Source organism: Oncorhynchus kisutch, linkage group LG4 (genome assembly GCF_002021735.2).
Source record: "Oncorhynchus kisutch isolate 150728-3 linkage group LG4, Okis_V2, whole genome shotgun sequence".
In the NCBI taxonomy this organism is placed as follows: domain Eukaryota; kingdom Metazoa; phylum Chordata; class Actinopteri; order Salmoniformes; family Salmonidae; genus Oncorhynchus; species Oncorhynchus kisutch.
The window spans coordinates 82,328,213-82,351,777 of record NC_034177.2 but is presented as its reverse complement, the minus strand read 5'-3'; the positions used below and the strand labels follow the sequence as shown (position 1 = coordinate 82,351,777).

Here is a 23,565-nt window from a genome sequence, read left to right as displayed (position 1 = left end):
TGGCAGTTTGCCTGAGTAACCAGAAGGGGGCAGTGGACTCCTTCTCTCACTTCACAGAAGACATTTTGGGTAGTGCATTTAACTGAATGACCAGTGTATTGTACTAAAAACTATTACCTTTAAGATATACTATAGAGTTACAGTTTCACATGATGAAAAGTCATAGAAATGGCTACTAACATGTATTTGCTGTTCTGTTTCTGTATCTGTATTATGTATTAAGTTCCTCTCGGTCTCTCTTTGCTCTCTGTGTTTCCAGGCTCCAGGTCAGTGGGTGTAGTGGAGTAGAGGCATCCCAGGGAGGAGTGAGATTCTGGGGATGAGAGGTATCTCCTCCCTCCCTGTCTCCCGCAGAGAATCAGGAGAACACTGGGACTCACTAACAGGTATGACCAGGGCTTAAAATTCTCTTCTCTTTCAATATCCCTATGGATCTAGTGAGCATGAATGAGTATATGGTGTTGGTCTACCATCTTCTCACACAAATGAAAACACCATGTTATATTATCAGCTATGTACATGTTTTAGCAATGTAGGCCTACCTTTTGCTTCCCTTGCGCAAATAGCCTACAGCTGTGTCTGTCCGGAGATCACTGGCTTGGGAAACTCTGAGGGCCCAGAATATTTGTTCAATGTTGCAAGTTTGCTAGAGCAACTTCAGGACCAACTAGGTTGATAGTTCATACGATGTTTCAAGTTCCTTGCAGACAGGCCATGCATAGCCAATGTGATTGATAGGATATGTATTTTTAAATCAGGATATTTTCTACCTTCAGGGTGCAATGTTTTTATTGGTTGGCTTTATGTAGGCTATTTTTACATAGTTGGCAATGGCAATAGAAGTAACCTTTAGATTTGTATAATTTAGATTTAGATAGACAGTGATTGAGATATGAAGACATTATAAATGAAAATGAAACTGTTCCACGAAAATGTGCATATGAAAACCATAACTGGCACGCAGATTGGTAGAAATGGTAAGATAAATTGGCACTTGACATGAAAAGGTCGCCGACCCCTGGTGTAGCCAGTTACTGGCAAGAGAGGATGGTCAGGTCGGGCACAGGTTTTTTCTTCTGGTTATGTTGACCTCTGGCTCCGTCTTGAGTAATTTGTGCGTCTTAATTATTTAATCACAGTGCCCTTAAAGCATCAGACAAGCTCAGTACATATAGTTGATTTTATTAAAACACATAGGCTGTGTCTATAGATGAAGAAATACCCCCTTAAACATTTTTGACCAATCGAAAACAGACAGACAACTTTCTGTCAACCAATGTTTTGGGTTCGGGGACAGCCCTAAAATAGTTGTAGTAAGAATAGTAGGGAAAGATAGATAAAAAGGTAAATATGGGTGGTATGTACGATGTTGTTTGCGCTCCAGTGGTTGCTATTTTGTCATGGCAACGGGCCACAAATCTTACTGCTGTGATTGCACATTGTGGTATTTCGCCTAACAAATGGGAGTTTATCATTGCCGAAAAAGTACCCAATTGTAATACTTGAATAAAATATAGATACCTTAATAGAAAATTATTCAAGTAAAAGTGAAAGTCAGCCAGTAAAATACTACTTGAGTAAAGGTCTAAAAGTATTTGGTTTTAAATATACTTAAGTATCAAAAGTAAATGTAATTGCAAAAATATACTTAAGTATCAAAAGTAAAAGTATAAATCATTTCAAACCAGATGGCACCATTTAAAAAAAAAAAATTTTAAAAATTTTTTTTTAATTTACAAACGAAGCATTTATGTTTAGTGAGTCCTCCAGATCAGAGGCAGTAAGGAGGACCAGGGATGTTCTCTGTTTAGTGAGTCAGCCAGATCAGAGGCAGTATGGATGACCAAGGATGTTCTCTGTTTAGTGAGTCCTCCAGATCAGAGGCAGTAAGGAGGACCAGGGATGTTCTCTGTTTAGTGAGTCAGCCAGATCAGAGGCAGTAAGGAGGACCAGGGATGTTCTCTGTTTAGTGAGTCAGCCAGATCAGAGGCAGTACGGATGACCAAGGATGTTCTCTTGATAAGTGTGTGAAATGGACCATTTCCTTTCCTGCTAAGCAAAATGTAACGAGTTCTTTTGGGTGTCAAGGAAAATGTATGGAGTAAAAAGTACAATATTTTCTTTAGGAATGTAGTGAAGTAAAAGTTGTCCAAAAATATACATTTTAAAGTAAAGTACAGATACCCAAAAAATGACTTAAGTAGTACTTTTAAGTATTTTTACTTATTTACCACTGGAGTTTATCGATGTTTGATTTATTTTCAATATTCTGTGTAATCTGAGAGGAAATATGTCTCTATGGTCATACATTTGGCAGGAAGTGCAGCTCAGTTTCCACCTCATTATGTGTGAAGTATACACATAGCCGGTCTTCTCTTGAGAGCCAGGTCTGCCCACGGCAGCCTCTCTCAATAGCAAGGCTATGCTCACTGAGTCTGTACATAGTCAAGGATTTTCTTAATTTTAGGTCAGTCACAGTGGTCAGGTATTCTGCCACTGTGTACTCTCTGTTAGGGCCAAATAGCATTCCAGTTTGCTCAGTAGTTGTTTCTTTCCATTGTGCCTTTTGGTTCTCTCATGACTTGGTTGGGTCTAATTGTGTTGCTGTCCTGGGGCTCCATGCGGTCTGTTTGTATTTTTGAACATAACCCAAGTCTGACAAAATCTGCGCAGAAGATCTCTCTCTCTCTCCATCTCTCGCTCTGTCTCTGGGAGGCCCGGGACATTGTTGAATGTTCTGAGTGTGTGTGTCGGCCGCTGGGCTGAAACTGACAGCGGAAGGACCCAGGGATGAAGAATAAGGGTTTACATTCATGTCACGACTTCCACCGAAGTTGTTCCCTCTCCTTGTTCGTGCGGCATTCGGCGGTCGACGTCACCGGCTTTCTAGCCGCCACCCATCCATGTTTCATTGTTCCTTTTGTTTTGTCTGTTTACACACCTGGTTCCCATCTCATAATTATGTTCCTTATTTAACCCTCTGGTTTCCCTTTCTGTTTTGTGCATGATTGTCTTTCGTGTATTCCGGTGTGTTGTATTTTGAGTCCTGTTTTGTCCTTGTTTGGAACGGGATTTTGTTACGTTTTGGATTGAGTAAATCAGTGATTGTTACTTTTATCTGTGTCCTGCACCTGACTCCTTCGCTATCTTTTAGATCGACTCTGACAATTCAAGTTTGTGCACATCGATGAATGTGTACTCAGCATTTTAAAAAGAGAACACTGTGTCTTATTGCCAGCTCCCATGGAGGGCTCTGCTTGTTGCACTTTCAACTGTATGGTGGTCTACACAGCTGCTGTCCTTTCCTCTTACCTCTGTCTACATTACCAGGTTTAGCCTCTCTCTCCCCTCCGTACCTCCCTTCCATCTCTCTCATCGCCTCTCCCCAGCCCAGCTGTTCCCTTCCCCCACTTATATATATATATATTTGAGAGAGAGAGTTGACTATCTATTTCTCTAGATCTCTCATATATATATATATATATCTTTCTCTGTGACTATCTCTCTCTATATATCTATACAGTGGGGAGAACAAGTATTTGATACACTGCCGATTTTGCAGGTTTTCCTACTTAAAAAGCATGTAGAGGTCTGTAATTTTTAGGTATCTAAAACAAAAATCCAGAAAATCACATTGTATGATTTTTAAGTAATTAATACATCAGAAAAGCAGAATTTAATATTTGGTACAGAAACCTTTGTTTGCAATTATACAGATCATACGTTTCCTGTAGTTCTAGACCAGGTTTGCACACACTGCAGCAGGGATTTTGGCCCACTCCTCCATACAGACCTTCTCCAGATCCTTCAGGTTTCGGGGCTGTCGCTGGGCAATACGGACTTTCAGCTCCCTCCAAAGATGTTCTATTGGGTTCAGGTCTGGAGACTGGCTAGGCCACTCCAGGACCTTGAGATGCTTCTTACGGAGCCACTCCTTAGTTGCGCTGGCTGTGTGTTTCGGGTCGTTGTCATGCTGGAAGACCCAACCACGACCCATCTTCAATGCTCTTACTGAGGGAAGGAGGTTGTTAGCCAAGATCTCACGATACATGGCCCCATCCATCCTCCCATCAATACGGTGCAGTTGTCCTGTCCCCTTTGCAGAAAAGCATCACCAAAGAATGATGTTTCCACCTCCATGCTTCACGGTTGGGATGGTGTTCTTGGGGTTGTACTCATCCTTCTTCTTCCTCCAAACACGGCGAGTGGAGTTTAGACCAAAAATCTCAATATGTGTCATCAAACCACATGCCACTCTTACTGGTTGGTAGGTGATCAAATACTTATGTCATGCAATAACATAAGTATGGGGGCAATAAAGTATTTAGTCAGCCACCAATTGTGCAAGTTCTCCCACTTAAAAAGATGAGAGGCCTGTAATTTGCATCATAGGTACACTTCAACTATGACAGAAATCCAGAAAATCACATTGTAGGATTTTTTATGAATTTATTAGCAAATTATGGTGGAAAATAAGTATTTGGTCAATAACAAAAGTTTCTCAATACTTTGTTTTTTACCCTTTGTTGGCAATGACAGAGGTCAAACATTTTCTGTAAGTCTTCACAAGGTTTTCATAAATTCATTAAATAAATTCATCTCTATATGACTTTATATATATATATATATATATATCTATCTCTTTATATACATCTCTATATCACTCTCATATATATATATAGAGAGAGAAATATATATATTTCTCTCTATATCCATCTCGCTCTAAATCTCTCTCGATAGATAGATATATATATATATCTATATATTATCTCGCTCTCTAGATCTCTCTAAATCTCTTTATCTCTCTCTCATATATATATATATATATATATATATATATATCTATCCCTCTCTCTACATCCCTCTCTCTACATCCCTCTCTCTACAATTCAATTCAATTCAAGGGCTTTATTGGCATGGGAAACATGTGTTAACATTGCCAAAGCAAGTGAGGTAGATAATATATAAAGTGAATATATAAAGTGAAATAAACAATCAAAATTAACAGTCAACATCACACATACAGAAGTTTCAAAACAATAAAGACATTACAAATGTCATATTATATATATACAGTGTTTTAACAATGTACAAATGGTTAAAGGACACAAGATAAAATAAATAAGCATAAATATGGGTTCTATTTACAATGGTGTGTGTTCTTCACTGGTTGCCCTTTTCTCGTGGCAACAGGTCAAATCTTGCTGCTGTGATGGCACACTGAAATTTCACCCAGTAGATATGGGAGTTTATCAAAATTGGATTTGCTTTCGAATTATTTGTGGATCTGTGTAATCTGAGGGAAATATGTCTCTCTAATATGGTCATACATTGGGCAGGAGGTTAGGAAGTGCAGCTCAGTTTCCACCTCCATTTTGTGGGCAGTGAGCACATAGCCTGTCTTCTCTTGAGAGCCATGTCTGCCTACGGCGGCCTTTCTCAATAGCAAGGCTATGCTCACTGAGTCTGTACATAGTCAAAGCTTTCCTTAATTTTGAGTCAGTCACAGTGGTCAGGTATTCTGCCGCTGTGTAGTCTCTGTGTAGGGCCAAATAGCATTCTAGTTTGCTCTGTTTTTGTTTCATCACTCTCTCTACATCGCTCTCTCTATATATCCCTCTCTCTCTTTTTTTTGCAGAATTCTGCATGCAGAGTCTCAATTTGGTGTTTGTCCCATTTTGTGAATTCTTGGTTGGTGAGCGGACCCCAGACCTCACAACCATAAAGGGCAATGGGTTCTATAACTGATTCAAGTATTTTTAGCCGGATCCTAATTGATATGTCAAATTTTATGTTCCTTTTGATGGCATAGAAGGCCCTTCTTGCCTTGTCTCTCAGATCGTCCACAGCTTTGTGGAAGTTACCTGTGGCTCTGATGTTTAGGCCGAGGTATGTATAGTTTGTGTGCTCAAGGGCAACCGTGTCTAGGTCCTGGTGACTGGACCTTTTTTGGAACACCATTATTTTTCTCTTACTGCGATTTAACCGATTTAACACTTGTTCAAGTCAAATCACCAAATCAAATCAAGTTGTATTTGTCACATGCGCTGAATACAACAGGTGTAGTAGACCTTACTGTGAAATGCCGAATACAACAGGTGTAGTAGACCTTACTGTGGAATGCCGAATACAACAGGTGTAGTAGACCTTACTGTGGAATGCCGAATACAACAGGTGTAGTAGACCTTACTGTGGAATGCCGAATACAACAGGTGTAGTAGACCTTACTGTGGAATGCTTACTTACAAGCCCTTAACCAATAATGCAGTTAAGAAAATAGAGTTATATTTACTAAATAAACTTAAGTAACACAATAAAATAACAATAATGAGGCTATATACAGGGGGTACCGGTACCGAGTCAGAGTGCGGGGGTACAGGTTAGTCGAGGTAATTTGTACATGTAGGCAGGGGTAAAGTGACTATGCATAGATAATCAACAGTGAGTAGCAGCAGTGTAAAAACAAAGGGGGGGGTCAATGCAAATTGTCCGGGTTGCCAGTTGATTAGTTATTCAGCAGTCTAATGGCTTGGAGGTAGAAGCTGTGTCACGCCCTGACCTTAGTTATCTTTGTTTTCTGTATTATGTTGGTTAGGTCAGGGTGTGACGAGGGTGGTATGTGGGTTTGTCTTGTCTAGGAGTTTTGTATATCTATGGGGTTTTGGTTTGTCTTGGTATATGTAGGTCTATGGTGGCCTGAATTGGTTCCCAATCAGAGGCAGCTGTTTATCGTTGTCTCAGATTGGGGATCCTATTTAGGTTGCCATCTTCCATTTTGGTTTTGTTGGTTATTGTATGTGTAGTTGCTATAAACAACTAGTGCTGACATGCTTCACGTTAGTTAAAGTGTTCTTTGTTTAATAAAGGGAAGAATGTATTCCAATCACGCTGTGCCTTGGTCTCCTCGTTATGATGAACGTGAACAGCTGTTAAGAATCCTTTTTGACATAGACTTGGCGCTCCGGTACCGCTTGTCGTGCGGTTGCAAAGATAACAGTCTATGACTTGGGTGACTGGAGTTTAACAATTTTGGGGGGTCTTCCTCTGACACTGCCTAGTGTTGTTTGTGTACATTGATTTTATAATGTTGTATGTTTTTCCCCCAACACCATTTCCCACCAATTTGTGTAGCAGACCCTCATGCCAAATTGAGTCAAAAGCTTTTTTGAAATCAACAAAGTATGAGAAGACTTTGCATTTGTTTTGGTTTGTTTGTCAATTAGGATGTCCAGGGTGAATACGTGTTCTGCCACACAGTAATTTGGTAAAAAGCCTATTTGATATTTGCTCAGTACATTGTTTTCACTGTGGAAATATACAAGTCTGCTGTTAATGCAGAGGATTTTCCCAAGGTTTCTGACGCATATCCCACAGTAGTTATTGGAGTCAAATTCTCTCGCTCTCTCTCTCTCTCTCTCTCTGATCCATCTTTTTCTCTCTTGTGGAAAAGGACAAAAGTAGAAGAGGGAGATACACAGAGAGGGAAAAGGAGAATGATGATGGAGAGGGGAGTGCCCTGCTGGGACTTAATGGAGTTAATTGGTAGAGTAAGAACACCATTCACCAAAAGAGATTTACTGGACAGATTGATGCGTGTGTGCGTGTATGGACACGTGTTAGGTCTTAGCTCTGTCTCTTACATCCAGTTATAATGTAGAGTTGTGTGTCTGAGTGATTTGCAACATGCTTCCTTCTATTGTTCTGGCCAACACTGGGCCTCTTTTTCCCTCTCTCTCCCCCTCTCTCTTTCTCTCTCTCACACCTTTTACTCTCCCTCGCTTTCTCTCCCTCTCTCACCCTCTCTCACCCTCTCTCACCCTCTTTCTCCATTTCAATTCAAGGGCTTTATTGGCATGGGAAACATGTGTTAACATTGCCAAAGCAAGTGAGGTAGATAATATATAAAGTGAAATAAACAATACAAATTAACAGTAAACATTAAACATCTCTCACACCTTTTTCTCTCCATCTCTCTTGCTACATCTCTTGCTACATCTCTCTCCTTCTCTCTTGCTACATCTCTCTTGCTACATCTCTCTTGCTACATCTCTCACCCCTTCACCTCCTTCCTCTCATCACTTCTCTCTTCCTTTCTTTTCTTATTGATGTGGTTATTACCTGCTAAGATGGAAACTCCCTGTGACACATACACACACATACACGCCAGATACATTGACCACAACTTTCCATCTTGTGTCCTATTTTTAGCGCTGAGAGGTTGCTTATGCTAGCAGTAGGAATGTGCCAAGTCACAGCATTGAGGTTAGTTCAGCACTCACACCCACCTCACTCCCTCCCTGTTACCAATACCTTATCCGCTTCCTGTTACCAATACCTTTATCAGGTAGAAAGGGAAAGGAACGGTTGCTGGCCGGAAGGAGAAGGACAGAGCAGGAGAGACAAAATGGGATGAAGAGACAAAGGGATACAACAAGATAAGTAATGGTGGGATGGAGGAACTTCATTAGACAGGCACATTCTAGTCAGTATACGTCTCTCTCCCACTCTTTTCCTCTCTGTGTCCATCACTCTCTACAGCGTTCACTCAATTCTCGTATTTCTTTTCCATGGCAGCTCACAAAGCAATAACACTAGACTGGTTTGGTTCATAGAGGCCAGTGCTGAACACACAGACGCACACTATACTAAAATGTCCACTCATGCAGTCGGTGTGCTCTAATTCTGTGCAGATGGACAATTATACACAGCTGTGTGTGTGTGTGTGTGTGTGTGTGTGTGATGTAACTCTGCTCCCCTCCCTCAGGGTTAATCAAGGTCACATCTCTAGCTCTCTCTCTGTCCTTTTCCCTCCCTCTCTCTCTCCATCTCTCCCTCTGTCCTTTTCCCTCCCTCTCTCTCTCCATCTCTCCCTCTGTCCTTTTCCCTCCCTCTCTCTCTCCATCTCTCCCTCTGTCCTTTTCCCTCCCTCTCTCTCCATCTCTCCCTCTGTCCTTTTCCCTCCCTCTCTCTCCCTCCATCCATCTCTCCCTCTGTCCTTTTCCCTCCCTCTCTCTCCCTCCATCCATCTCTCCCTCTGTCCTTTTCCCTCCCTCTCTCTCCCTCCATCCATCTCTCCCTCTGTCCTTTTCCCTCCCTCTCTCCCTCCATCTCTCCCTCTGTCCTTTTCCCTCCCTCCATCTCTCCCTCTGTCCTTTTCCCTCCCTCTCTCTCCCTCCATCTCTCCCTCTGTCCTTTTCCCTCCCTCTCTCTCCCTCTGTCCTTTTCCCTCCCTCTCTCCCTCCATCTCTCCCTGTCCTTTTCCCTCCCTCTCTCCCTCCCTCCCTCTGTCCTTTTCCCTCCCTCTCTCTCCCTCCCTCCCTCCCTCTGTCCTTTTCCCTCCCTCTCTCTCCCTCCATCTCTCCCTCTGTCCTTTTCCCTCCCTCTCTCTCCCTGTCCTTTTCCCTCCCTCTCTCTCCCTGTCCTTTTCCCTCCCTCTCTCTCCCTGTCCTTTTCCCTCCCTCTCTCTCCCTGTCCTTTTCCCTCCCTCTCTCTCCCTGTCCTTTTCCCTCCCTCTCTCTCCCTGTCCTTTTCCCTCCCTCTCTCTCCCTGTCCTTTTCCCTCCCTCTCTCTCCCTGTCCTTTTCCCTCCCTCTCTGTCTCTCTCACTGTAATTCCTAAATTTAGAGCCTGTTTGATAATGAAAACAGTCCGTGTTATTATTTACTATGCAGGGCAGCTGCTGGAGAGGTAGTCCCACACACATCTCACAAACACATGCACACAGAGAGAGAGGATCAAATGGAAAATGACATGAGAAGGGAGAAGTGATTTTGATATCTGAATGAAGGTTTAGGATTTATTTCAGTAGGCCGATGGTACATTCATGAATATTAACATCAATTCCATCTAGTCCCCCAGATCTGCAGGACCATCATATGAGGATGAGTGTATAGAGAGTTCACTGTGATAATTCAGTTACCAACACAGCCTTTGACTGGGACAGGGTTTCTCATCAGGGACTGAAGGGGTTATTAAAGCTGGTTCAACAGATAGAGTAGTTCACCCCCAAAATAAAGGTTTGAGACAGTCAGAGGTAGAACAAGAGACAGAGAGAAGAAAATGAACAACAATGACAAATTGTTTGATGAAGAATGCAAAAACCTAAAAGAAATTGAGAAACCTATCCAACCAAAAACATAGAGACCCAGAAAGTGAAGGCGTAGACTCAGGTTATGGTGAATCACAAAAACAATACACTATGGAAAAAGGAACATCACATCAGAAATCAGCTCAATGTAATTAAAGAATCCATAGAATATATCCACTTCTGGGAACATTGGAAAACACTAAACAAGCAACAAAATGAAGAGTTACCTATCCGAAACAGAGATGTGTGGATAAACCACTTCTCCAATCTTTGTGGCTCTATAACAAAGAACAAACAGCAAAAACATGATAAAATACAAATCTTAGAACAGTTATTAAAGACCACCAGAACCCATTGAATGAACTACAGGACAAAATAAAAGCCCTCCAACCCAAAAAGGCCTGTGGTGTTGATGGTATCCTACATGAAATGATCAAATATACAGACCACAAATTCCAATTGGCTGTACTTAAACTCTTTAACATCACCCTCAGCTCTGGCATCTTCCCTAATATTTAGAACCAAGGACTGATAACCCCAATCCACCAAAAATGTGACAAATTTGACCCCAATAACTACCGTGGGATATGCGCCAACAGCCACCTTGGGAAAGTCCTCTGCATTATCATTAACAGCAGACTCGTGCATTTCCTCAGGAAAAACAATGTACTGAGCAAATGTCGAATTGTCTTTTTAACAAATGACCATACAACATACCATGTATTCACCCTGCACACACCCTAATTGACAAACCAAAAAAACGAATTTCTTTCCACATGGTCGTTTGGTAAATCTCAGTAAGACAAAATAATGGTGTTCTGAAAAGGTCCAGCTGCCACGACCACAAATACGAATTTCATCTAGACACCTTTGACCTCGAGCACACAAAAACGTAGACATACCTCGGCCTAAACATCAACACCACAGTAACTTCCACAAAGCTGTGAACGATCTTAGAGACAAGGGCCTTCTTTGCCATTAAAAGCAACACAAAATTTGACATACCAATTTGGAGCTAGCTAAAAATACTTGAATCAGTTACAGAACCCATTGCCCTTTATGGTTGTGAGGTCTGGGGTCCGCTCACCAACCAAGATTCCACAAAATGGGACAATCACCAAATTGAGACTCTGCATGTAGGATTCTGCTAAAATATCCTCAGGGTACAACGTAAAACATCAAACAATGCATGCAGAGCAGAATTAGGCCGATACCCACTAATTATCAAAATCCTGAAAATAGCAGTTAAATTCTACAACCACCTAAAAGGAAGCAATTTCAAAACCTTCCATAACAAAGCCATCACCTACAGAGAGATGAACCTGGAGAAGAGTCCCCTAAGCAAGCTGGTCCTGGGGCTCTGTTCACAAACAGAGCCCCAGGACAGCAACACAATTAGACGCCACAGAGCCCCAGGACAGCAACACAATTAGACCCCACAGAGCCCCAGGACAGCAACACAATTAGACCCCACAGAGCCCCAGGACAGCAACACAATTAGACCCCACAGAGCCCCAGGACAGCAACACAATTAGACCCCACAGAGCCCCAGGACAGCAACACAATTAGACCCCACAGAGCCCCAGGACAGCAACACAATTAGACCCCACAGAGCCCCAGGACAGCAACACAATTAGACCCCACAGAGCCCCAGGACAGCAACACAATTAGACCCCACAGAGCCCCAGGACAGCAACACAATTAGACCCCACCGAGCCCCAGGACAGCAACACAATTAGACCCCACCGAGCCCGAGGACAGCAACACAATTAGACCCAATCAAATCATGAGAAAACTAAAATGTATTTACTTGACACATTGGGGAAAAAAATTACATAAAACAGAGCAAACTAGAATGTAATTTGGCCCGAAACAGAGAGCACACAGTGGCAGAATACCTGACTACTGTGACTGACCCAAAATTAAGGAACACTTTGACTCAGTGAGCATAGCCTTGCTATTGAGAAAGGTTGCCGTAGGCAGACCTGGCTCTCAAGAGAAGACAGGCTATGTGCTCACTGCCCACAATATGAGGTGGAAACTGAGCTGCACTTCCTAACCTCCTGCCAAATGTGTGACCGTGTTAGAGACAAAGAATTCGAAAACAAATCCAACTTGATAAACTCCCATATCTACTGGGTGAAATACCACATTGTGCAATCACAGCAGCAAGATTTGTGACCTGTTGCCACAAGAAAAGGGCAACCAGTGAAGAACACCATTTATTTATTTTAGCTTTTGTACTTTACCTATTTGCACATCGTTACAACACTATAAATACATAATATGACATTTGAAATGTCTTTATTCTTTTGGAACTTTTGTGAGTTTGTTTACTGTACATTTTTTTTATTGTTTAAATCACTTTAGTTTTATCTATTACACTTGCTTTGGCAACGTAAACATATGTTTCCCATGCCAATAAAGGATGGGAACATTACATTGAAAATGTAATTGAGAGAAAGAAGAGCAAAGAAAGAAACAGAGGAAAGCTGAGTGTGTGAGAGAGGGGCGGGGGGCCCAACAGAGTGAGAGAGCAGAGAGACGAGGGGAGTGGAGGAGGGGCGGGGGGCCAACAAACAGTGTGAGAGAGCAGAGAGAGGAGGGGAGTGGAGGAGGGCCAACAGAGTGAGAGAGCAGAGAGAGGAGGGGAGTGGAGGAGAGGCAGGGGGGCCAACAAACAGTGTGAGAGAGCAGAGAGAGGAGGGGAGTGGAGGAGGGGCAGGGGGGCCAACAAACAGAGTGAGAGAGCAGAGAGAGGAGGGGAGTGGAGGAGGGGCAGGGGGGCCAACAAACAGAGTGAGAGAGCAGAGAGAGGAGGGGAGTGGAGGAGGGGCAGGGGGGCCAACAAACAGAGTGAGAGAGCAGAGAGAGGAGGGGAGTGGAGGAGGGGCAGGGGGGCCAACAGAGAGGAGGGGAGTGGAAGAGGGGCAGGGGGGCCAACAAACAGAGTGAGAGAGCAGAGAGAGGAGGGGAGTGGAGGAGGGGCAGGGGGGCCAACAGAGTGAGAGAACAGAGAGAGGAAGGGAGTGGAGGAGGGGCAGGGGGGCCAACAAACAGTGAGAGAGCAGAGAGAGGAGGGGAGTGGAGGAGGGGCAGGGGGGCCAACAGAGTGAGAGAGCAGAGAGAGGAGGGGAGTGGAGGAGGGGCAGGGGGGCCAACAAACAGTGAGAGAGCAGAGAGAGGAGGGGAGTGGAGGAGGGGCAGGGGGGCCAACAGAGTGAGAGAGCAGAGAGAGGAGGGGAGTGGAGGAGGGGCAGGGGGGCCAACAAACAGTGAGAGAGCAGAGAGAGGAGGGGAGTGGAGGAGAGGCAGGGGGGCCAACAGAGTGAGAGAGCAGAGAGTGGAGGAGGGGCAGGGGGGCCAACAAACAGAGTGAGAGCAGAGAGAGGAGGGGAGTGGAGGAGGGGCAGGGGGGCCAACAAACAGAGTGAGAGAGCAGAGAGAGGAGGGGAGTGGAGGAGGGGCAGGGGGGCCAACAAACAGAGTGAGAGAGCAGAGAGAGGAGGGGAGTGGAGGAGGGGAGTGGAGGGGAATGGAGGAGGGGAGTGGAGGAGGGGAGGGGAATGGAGGGGAATGGAGGAGGGGAGTGGAGGGGAGTGGAGGGGAATGGAGGAGGGGAATGGAGAAGGGGAGTGGAGAAGGGGAGTGGAGGAGGGGAGTGGAGGAGGGGAGTGGAGTGGAGGGGAGTGGAGGAGGGGAGTGGAGGAGGGGAGTGGAGGGGAGTGGAGGGGAGTGGAATGGAGGAGGGGAGTGGAGGAGGGGAGTGGAGGGGAGTGGAATGGAGGAGGGGAGTGGAGGAGGGGAGTGGAGGGGAATGGAGGAGGGGAGTGGAGGAGGGGAGTGGAGGAGGGGAGTGGAGGGGAATGGAGGAGGGGAGTGGAGGAGGGGAGTGGAGTGGAATGGAGGAGGGGAGTGGAGGGGGGGATGGGAAGGAGGCGGTGCTAAGAAAGACAGCAGGGAAGGAAGGAGAGCAGAGCAGAGGAAGAGAGAAGACTGAAGAGGAGAAGGAAAGAGGGCTTCCCTTCAAGACTCCTCACAGTGGTCTATGAAATAAAGGAAAGTTAGAGGAGAACAAGGGAGGAGCAGAGGAGGATTTGAATCAGCGAACTGGGACTGTAGTGATTTTCTTAAGGAGAGACGGAGACAAGCGGAGGCAGCGATGCAGCGATTTCACCGGGGTGAGTGTGTGTGTTTGTGTGTGTGTGCAAGCCAAAGCATGGCACATGATCAAAGTTACTCTGAAGTGTGTGTGTGTGTGTGTGTGTGCTCACGTGCATTTCATTTTGTGCGTGCTTAGAAAATATTTGATATTTTCTCTGTTTAGAGAATCTAAGTTCCTTATGGAAACTTTAGGCACTCAAGGTGGTGTGGTAAAGCTGCTGTTGAAGTTCTATCAATGGAAGGTGTGTGTGTGTGTGTATCCTACTCAAACAGAAACACAGGAAACTACTGTGGAAATGGCACAGTAAGCCAGGCTGTTTCAGCCAAATGCAGCAATTGCAGCCTGGCTGGCAGTACGGGCTGAGTCTAGATCACTTGATACTGGAGTTTGTATGGGGACAGATCCACAATTACTACAACTCTGAACAGACCTCCAGTCAGTTGTTGGGTGTTATTCTGGGGTCCAGTTCTATAGTAACTCTGGTGTGTGTGTGTGGGTGGGTCTTAAGTGAAGGGTGGGTGTTTGGGATGGTTTAAGGGCTAAACTGGGGGGTTTGGGGTAAAGTTTAGGTGGGGCGAAGGGGGATTTTGGGGAGATGGGGCTCAGGATTTTGGGGTAACGGTTTAGAGTTGGGGGAGGTGAGGTGGGTTTTTGGGAGAGAAGACAGATTTCGGGAGACTGGGGATGGTATTGGATTATTGATTTTCAGCAATCTGTTTATTGGCTGTAGGTTATTCATCTGTGGTCTGTGTTACTGAGGTTTTAACTGGATAACATATATTACCCCTCTGACAGCTGGCTGGGAGAAGGGAGTTATTCAGTCTGTCCACACACACACACACACACACGGACAGTGTCTGGATGAGAGAGTAGATCACAGAACTAGTCCTTGTTTAGTCTTCTCTATAATTAGCAGTTTCTTCATCATAGGAACATTGTCATTTCTCCTTTGTGTTGTTATGAATGATGCGTCACTGTCAGCACATTTGGCAGAGTTTTCACTGCAGCTATCTTGTGTAGCCTGGTTAAACCAATGTAAATACTGAGCTCACCATTGATTCATTTCAACAACATAGAATCTGTATCAGATTCTAGGCTATATAAGTACAGCTCAACCTCATATTCTAGCTTCTTGTTAGGCCACAGAGGTTGATGATCTGAGACATTCTACACAATTATGGAGTGAGTGAATGTAATCGACTGTAATTGTATAGACCTGTTCAACTGTGATTAGGGTGATGGCATATCTGTGAGACAAGATGTCAGGATGGAAAGAAACAAGGGATTAAAGAGAGACAGGCAGAGATAAGGTGAGAGTGTCAGAGAGAGGAAGGAGATAGAGCATAGCCTTGCTATTGAGAAAGGTCGCCGTAGGCAGACCTGGCTCTCAAGAGAAGACAGGCTATGTGCACACTGGCCACAAAATGAGGTGGAAACTGAACTTCCTCAGCTCCTGCCAAACGTACTGTGTGACTGACCATATTAGAGACACAAAAAATTAGAAAACAAATCCAATTTTGATTAACTCCCATATCTACTGGGTGAAATACCACAGTGTGCAATCACAGCAGCAAGATTTGTGACCTGTTGCCACAAGAAAAGGGCAACCAGTGAAGAACACACACCATTGTAAATACAACCCATATTTATTTATTTTCCCTTTTGTACTTTAACTATTTGCACATCGTTACAACACTGTGTAAATACATAATATGACATTTGAAATGTCTTTATTCTTTTGGAACTTGTGAGAGTGTAATGTTTACTGTTATCTATTTATTGTTTATTTCATTTTTGTATATTATCTACCTCACTTGCTTTGGCAATGTAAACACATGTTTCCCATGCCAATAAAGCCCTTTGAATTGAAAGGAATTGATAGACAAAGCAAGAGACCGGGTTAGGGAGACAGGAAAGAGATGGACAGGATGGTTACCTCATATTACCTCAGACTTTGGATCAAAACAGATGAGGTAAATGTGTGTCACATGTTGCAGGTCTCAAAACCCTTTCCATATTGACCCAATGTTGACTCATGCGCTCAGTGTGTGAGAGAGAGAGAGAGAGAGAGAGAGAGAGAGAGAGAGAGAGGCTTGTTGGATGACAGGGGCCAGGGTCGGTTAAAGTTTGTTCACACGTCATCACACTTGTTTGACTCTAACCACGGGGAGATGTGAGATAGCTCCATTTATTTTTTTCTCCCCTCCCGAAACCTCCAAATCCCTCATGACCTATTCCCTATTGTCCCTCCTCTCCCTTCTGACTCTCTCATTTTCTCTGTTCTTTTCCATTCGTTCTGTTGACCCCTGTGCCAGGCCTTCACAGTGCATTCAGAAAGGTTTGAATACGCATTCCACATGTTGTGATACAGCCTGAATTCAACATGGATTGAAACGATTTGATTTCACAACCATCTACACGCTGTGTTTTCCATACCACTCTGTTCACCCCTCACTCTATCCACCCTACCCTCATCCCTCCTGCCCCCAATCCTTCCACGCTGCCTTCCATCCACCCTACCCACCATCCTCTACCATCCACCTCTCAGGCAATTAGAGTTAAAGTGACAGTACTGTGTGTCTTTTCGTGTGTGTATTTAATCACTTTTCTGCACCTTGTGGTTTCCCCCTACTCTCAGACTATGATGGGATATCCTGAATTATACACTACCTGGCACAGTTTGACTGAGGCAGCACAGCTTGTAAACGCTGGTATGGAATACATCTTCCTGTTTGTGGGTGTGCGAATGTGCACGTGCGTGTGTGTCTGATCTTACCAACTATGCATTCTGCTTGAAGTCAGCAGCGGGGAAACTGCTAATGATTAATTGAATGATTGTTTTACTGTCTCGGTGTTGCGTTCCCTCTACAGAGGCGTGCGTAACAACCTGCTACAACTCACTCTCCGTGAAGTGAAAGGTATGGACGGTAGGTATGGAAAGGTATGGACTGTAGGTGCGAGTAAGGATGAGAGAATTGTAACGTTTACAAGGAATTTATTCCATCACACGGTCAATTTGGGGAAAAGGGGCAGGACGGAACCAAAGCAAAGAAAGTACATCTCAAAGCCCCCTCCTACCTTACCTGCCCAACCACTACTTACCTAATTTAGCACCAACTGGTGCCCTAACCAAAATACAGGGGGTGGTCCGCCCAGGTCTTACCTAGTGTGCCTAGACAGGGAATATACTACAGGTATATGTATTCCCACGGGCCTCTTGCCTAAGCACTCCCTAGGTGCCTTCCCCTTACCCCCTGGGAAAAAAATAAACAGAATATTATAAACCATTTCAAACACACTGAGAAACACAGGACATCAAATAGGCTCTGACTGAGCAACAAACTCACACAGAACATACCAAAGCTGCTCCAATCTACAACTAACATAGTACATACCAACTGCCTGAGAAACAACCAACATATGCTACAACCCTCAGCCATCAGCCTCCTCTCTCAGCCATCAGCCTCCTCTCTCAGCCATCAGCCTCCTCTCTCAGCCATCAGCCTCCTCTCTCAGCCATCAGCCTCCTCTCTCAGCCATCAGACTCCTCTCTCAGCCATCAGCCTCCTCTCTCAGCCATCAGCCTCCTCTCTCAGCCATCAGCCTCCTCTCTCAGCCATCAGCCTCCTCTCTCAGCCATCAGCCTCCTCTCTCAGCCATCAGCCTCCTCTCTCAGCCATCAGCCTCCTCTCTCACTTAAGTCCTTTATTGAAAACCTTGACTTTGCTGTGCAGAAACAGGAGACATTTTGAATCTCTGTGATAGTGTGGCCTAGTTTCTCCTGCTGAAGCCTGGATATGGTAGTTATCCTCTTCCCAGATGCAGGGCTCTGTTACTGGGCTTACCTATTATTTTTCTCCCCCCTCCTCTTGTTCATGAAAGAGTGAGATAACAAACAAAAAAAACACCATTGTCTTTGTCGTCTTTAACTCTTAAACAATAGCTGTCCACTTACTATAGAAACAACTCCTCAGGAAGGAAGGAGAGTTTGAGGGAAGTTTTGTTTATCCCCTCACTTTTTGTTCCTTTTGTCTCTCTCGTTCTTTGAGCTCCTCGTCAATCGCTGTCAGACTAATCAGGGTTGGCTGTAAAAGTGAACAAACCCAACAATAAGGGATCACCTCAACTAGTATACAACAGTGTGAGCTACTTTTCCCATTGGCTTACAGCAACAGAACAACACAATCAATGTAGCTGAGGCTTTTGTTCCAGACCAGTACCAACACACTGGATTCAACTAATCAAGATGTTGATGAGGAGGTACCAACACACTGGATTCAACTAATCAAGATGTTGATGATGAGTTGAATCAGATGTTCTGGGCTGTGATATCATTGGACTGTGATATCATTAGTTAGATATGACAGCTCCAGCTATCTCATTCTCTCCGTTGTACGGAGCAATGAGGAGTGATAGGCATCTAGGGGCAGTGTCAAGGGGTTGATTAGGGAGTGGCGTCTGATGGACAGTAGCAGGCTGGCAGAGTCTCTCCACACACACACACCACCACTAACAGTATTCATATTATCCCTGATATCTGCCTGTCTGACTGCAACCTGCAACCCCCACACAAACACGTCTGTCCTTATGTCTGATTGCTGGCCACTGATAAATAACGATTAGTGGTTGGAAATTCACACTGGAATTCCGAAAATTATGAAAAGACAACTGGCAAGAGGAAACTCAGCAATTTCCCCTCACAATGCCTTCCCTCCTCAATCCCAGACCAGACAGACAGACCAGATCAGACAGAAATGATACAGACAGACCATACAGACCAGGCCAGAAATTATACAGACCAGACAGACAGACCAGACAGACAGAAATCATAGACAGACAGACCAGATAGACAGAACAGACAGACCAGACCGGCAGAACAGACCAGACAGACAAGACCAGACCAGAGACATAAATGACAGACAGACCAGATCAGACAAACCAGACCAGACAGACAGACCAGACAACCCAAACAGACAAAACCAGACCAGACAAGACAGAAATGAGACAGACCAGACAGACCAGACGGGCCAGACATAACAGACCAGACAGAAATTATACAGACCAGACAAGACACACCAGACAGAACAGACTAGACCAGACTAAATAAACAGAAATTATAGACCAGACCAGACAGACAGACCAGACTGACCAGACAGGCAAGACCAGACTAGACCAAACAATACATGCCAGACAGACTAGACCAGATCAGACAGACCAAACAAGATCAGACCAGACAAGACCAGACAGAAATGATAGACAGACCAGACAGATAGACAAGACCAGATAGACAGAAAGGATAGACAGACCAGACAGACAGGTAAGACAGTCCAGACCAGATAGACAGACCAGACCAAACAGACCAGACCAGACCAGACAGATGGACCAAACAGACAAACCAGACAGAAAGACCAGACATACCAGACCTGACCTGACCAGCTGACTAAGGACCAACTGTAAACCTCATCTGCCCCAGAGCTGTCTCCTACTGTATTCCTTATGGCCACACCCACAGACTAAATAACATGGAACATAATAGAATAAAGTGTAATAGATGAATATACACACACATGGCCAAAGGTATGTGGACACCTGCTCGTCGAGCATCTCATTCCAAAAGCATGGGCATTAATATGGAGTTGGTCCCTCCTTTGCTGCTAAAACAGCCACTCTTCTGCAAAGGCTTTCCACTAGATGTTGGAATATTGCTGCTGGGACTTGCTTCCATTCAGCCACAAGAGCATTAGAGAGCCGGGCAATGATGTTTGGCGATTAGGCCTGGCTCACAGTCGGCGTTCCAATTCATCCCAAAGGTGTTCGATGGGGTTGAGGTCAGGGCCCTGTGCAGGATAGTCAAGTTCTTCCACGACAAACCATTTCTGTATGGACCTCGCTTTGTGCACGGAGGCATTCTCATGCTGAAACAGGAAAGGGCTAGACCCAAATATTTGCCACAAAGTTGGAAGCACATAATTGTCTAGAATGTCATTGTATGCTGTAGTGTTAAGATTTCCCTTCACTGGAATGAAGGGGCCTTGCCCTAACCATGGAAAACAGCACCAGACAATTATTCCTCCTCCACCAAATTTTACAGTTGGCACTATGCATTCGGGCAGATAGCATTCTCCTGGCATCTGCCAAACCCAGATTTGTCTGTCGGCTGCCAGATGGTGAAGCGTGATTCATCACTCCAGAGAACGCGTTTCCACTGCTCCAAAGTCAAATGGCGGCGAGCTTTACACCACTCCAGCCGATGCTTGGCATTGTGTATGGTGATCTTAGGCTTGTGAGTGGCTGCTCAGCCATGGAAAACCATTTCATGAAGCTCCCGACGAACAGTTCTTGTGCTGACGTTGCTTCCAGAAGCAGTTTGGAACTCGGTAGTGTTGCAACGGAGGACAGACAATTTTTACACGCTTCAGCAGTCAGCGGTCCCGTTCTGTGAGCTTGTGTTGCCTACCACTTTGCGGCTGAGACGCTGTTGCTCCTAGACGTTTCACTTCACAATAACAGCACTTACAGTCAACGGGGGCAGCTCTAGCAGGGCAGAAATTTGACGAACTGACTTGTTGGAAAACTGGCCACTTTTAAAGTCACTGACCTGATTTTTCAATCCCTATAACGACTATGATGACCAGCCAAGGCCTGATTAATCAATCCCTATAACGACTATGATGACCAGCCAAGGCCTGATTAATCAATCCCTGTAACGACTATGATGACCAGCCAAGGCCTGATTAATCAATCCCTGTAACGACTATGATGACCAGCCAAGTCCTGATTAATCAATCCCTGTAACGACTATGATGACCAGCCAAGGCCTGATTAATCAATCCCTGCAACGACTATGATGAACAACCAAGGCCTGATTAATCAATCCCTGTAGCAATTATAATGATTAATGCTGCAGACCAATACCACTGTCACACTTTGGCAACATCACAGCACTCCTCCTATGCCCATACAGTGAACCCCACCTGCTGTGCCTGCCTGCATGCATTTGTTTGTGTGTTTGTGTACACTCTACCAGTATACTCCCGGGTGGTGCCACTGGAGACGCTCCTTGTGTGATTGACAGCTACTGTACCCCAGATGTCCCCGTGTTTGTGTTTCTCCTTATGTCTTCTTGAGGTCTCTGACTACATCCACTTACAATGGATTACTGCCTGCTCCTCTCGCTCTCTCAACCCCCATAGGGACTCACTGTGTGTGTGTGTGTGTGTGTGTTTCTATACTCTATAGTCAGGCCATAATGGAGCCCAGATGCTTTGAGATGCTAAGGAGCCAACCTGCCCCTTGTCAGACTGACACACACACACACACTCATTCACTCTTTCTTTCTCTCTTTTTTTCTTTCACCTATTCCCAGTGTCCTATTTCATTCTCTTTTTTGTTCTTTCATTCTGTCTTTTCCCCTTTTTTCCTTTCTTTCTCTCATTCCAGCCCTCCCTCCCACCCTCTCTCCCTCCCTCTTTTGCATTTCACCCTGGGCATAAACATGTGGGCCTCTAGTGCCATGGCAACTGATCCAAACAGAGAGAGTAGCAGAAGTTTGCAATAGCAACAAGTTGACCTTAAAAAAGGCTTTTGTTGCTGGTGTACTACAGGCAGCGTTTACTAGCTGGTTTCATCTGACTACAGGCAACGTTTACTAGCTGGTTTCATCTGACTACAGGCAGCGTTTACTAGCTGGTTTCATCTGACTACAGGCAGCGTTTACTAGCTGGTTTCATCTGACTACAGGCAGCGTTTACTAGCTGGTTTCATCTGACTACAGGCAGCGTTTACTAGCTGGTTTCATCTGACTACAGGCAGCGTTTACTAGCTGGTTTCATCTGACTACAGGCAACGTTTACTAGCTGGTTTCATCTGACCACAGGCAGCGTTTACTAGCTGGTTTCATCTGACCACAGGCAACGTTTACTAGCTGGTTTCATCTGACCACAGGCAACGTTTACTAGCTGGTTTCATCTGACTACAGGCAGCGTTTACTAGCTGGTTTCATCTGACCACAGGCAACGTTTACTAGCTGGTTTCATCTGACTACAGGCAACGTTTACTAGCTGGTTTCATCTGACTACAGGCAGCGTTTACTAGCTGGTTTCATCTGACTACAGGCAGCGTTTACTAGCTGGTTTCATCTGACCACAGGCAGCATTTACTAGCTGGTTTCATCTGACCACAGGCAGCGTTTACTAGCTGGTTTCATCTGACTACAGGCAGCGTTTACTAGCTGGTTTCATCTGACTACAGGCAGCGTTTACTAGCTGGTTTCATCTGACTACAGGCAGCGTTTACTAGCTGGTTTCATCTGACCACAGGCAACGTTTACTAGCTGGTTTCATCTGACTACAGGCAACGTTTACTAGCTGGTTTCATCTGACCACAGGCAGCGTTTACTAGCTGGTTTCATCTGACCACAGGCAGCGTTTACTAGCTGGTTTCATCTGACCACAGGCAGCGTTTACTAGCTGGTTTCATCTGACTACAGGCAACGTTTACTAGCTGGTTTCACCTGACTACAGGCAGCATTTACTAGCTGGTTTCATCTGACCACAGGCAACATTTACTAGCTGGTTTCATCTGACCACAGGCAGCGTTTACTAGCTGGTTTCATCTGACCACAGGCAGCGTTTACTAGCTGGTTTCATCTGACCACAGGCAGCGTTTACTAGCTGGTTTCATCTGACCACAGGCAGCGTTTACTAGCTGGTTTCATCTGACCACAGGCAACGTTTACTAGCTGGTTTCATCTGACCACAGGCAACGTTTACTAGCTGGTTTCATCTGACCACAGGCAACGTTTACTAGCTGGTTTCATCTGACCACAGGCAGCGTTTACTAGCTGGTTTCATCTGACCACAGGCACTGTTTACTAGCTGGTTTCATCTGACTACATGCAACGTTTACTAGCTGGTTTCATTTGTGTGTGTATTCTATGTTTCAGCATAGACATCCTGCTTTAATGTAGTGGGCTAGTAACCTGGTGGCAGAATTGAACCATTTGAGGCTGCAATCCCACTACCGGGATCGATATGACAACTACCAGTGAAAATAGAGGGCGCCAAATTCAAACCACAGAAATCTCATAATTACAATTCCTAAAACATACATGTGTCTTATATCATTTTAAAGCTTTTCTCATTGTTAATCCCACCAAAGTATCCGATTTCAAATAGGCTTTTCAGCGAAAGCACTACAAACGATTCTGTTAGGTCTCCACCAAACCACAATAAGCACAGCCATTTTCCAGCAAAATATAGCATTCACAAAAAGCTGAAATAAAGATAAAATGAATCACTAACCTTGAATTATCT

The 23,565-nt window shown here is 44.7% G+C and overlaps 1 protein-coding gene across 2 annotated transcripts in view; it reads left to right on the top strand.

Moving 5' to 3' along the window:
• The window catches only part of LOC109879053 (leucine zipper putative tumor suppressor 2 homolog), a 78,783-nt gene that overhangs the window by 31,580 nt on the left and 23,638 nt on the right, over window positions 1–23,565 (top strand). Inside the window, exon 2 of one of the 2 annotated variants that reach the window (XM_020471242.2) lies at window positions 260–386. The gene's annotated coding sequence lies outside the window, so the exon portion shown is untranslated. Of the gene's footprint in view, window positions 1–259; window positions 387–14,025; window positions 14,268–23,565 lie in introns of those variants that run through there. The other variant, XM_020471241.2, reaches the window with a different exon arrangement.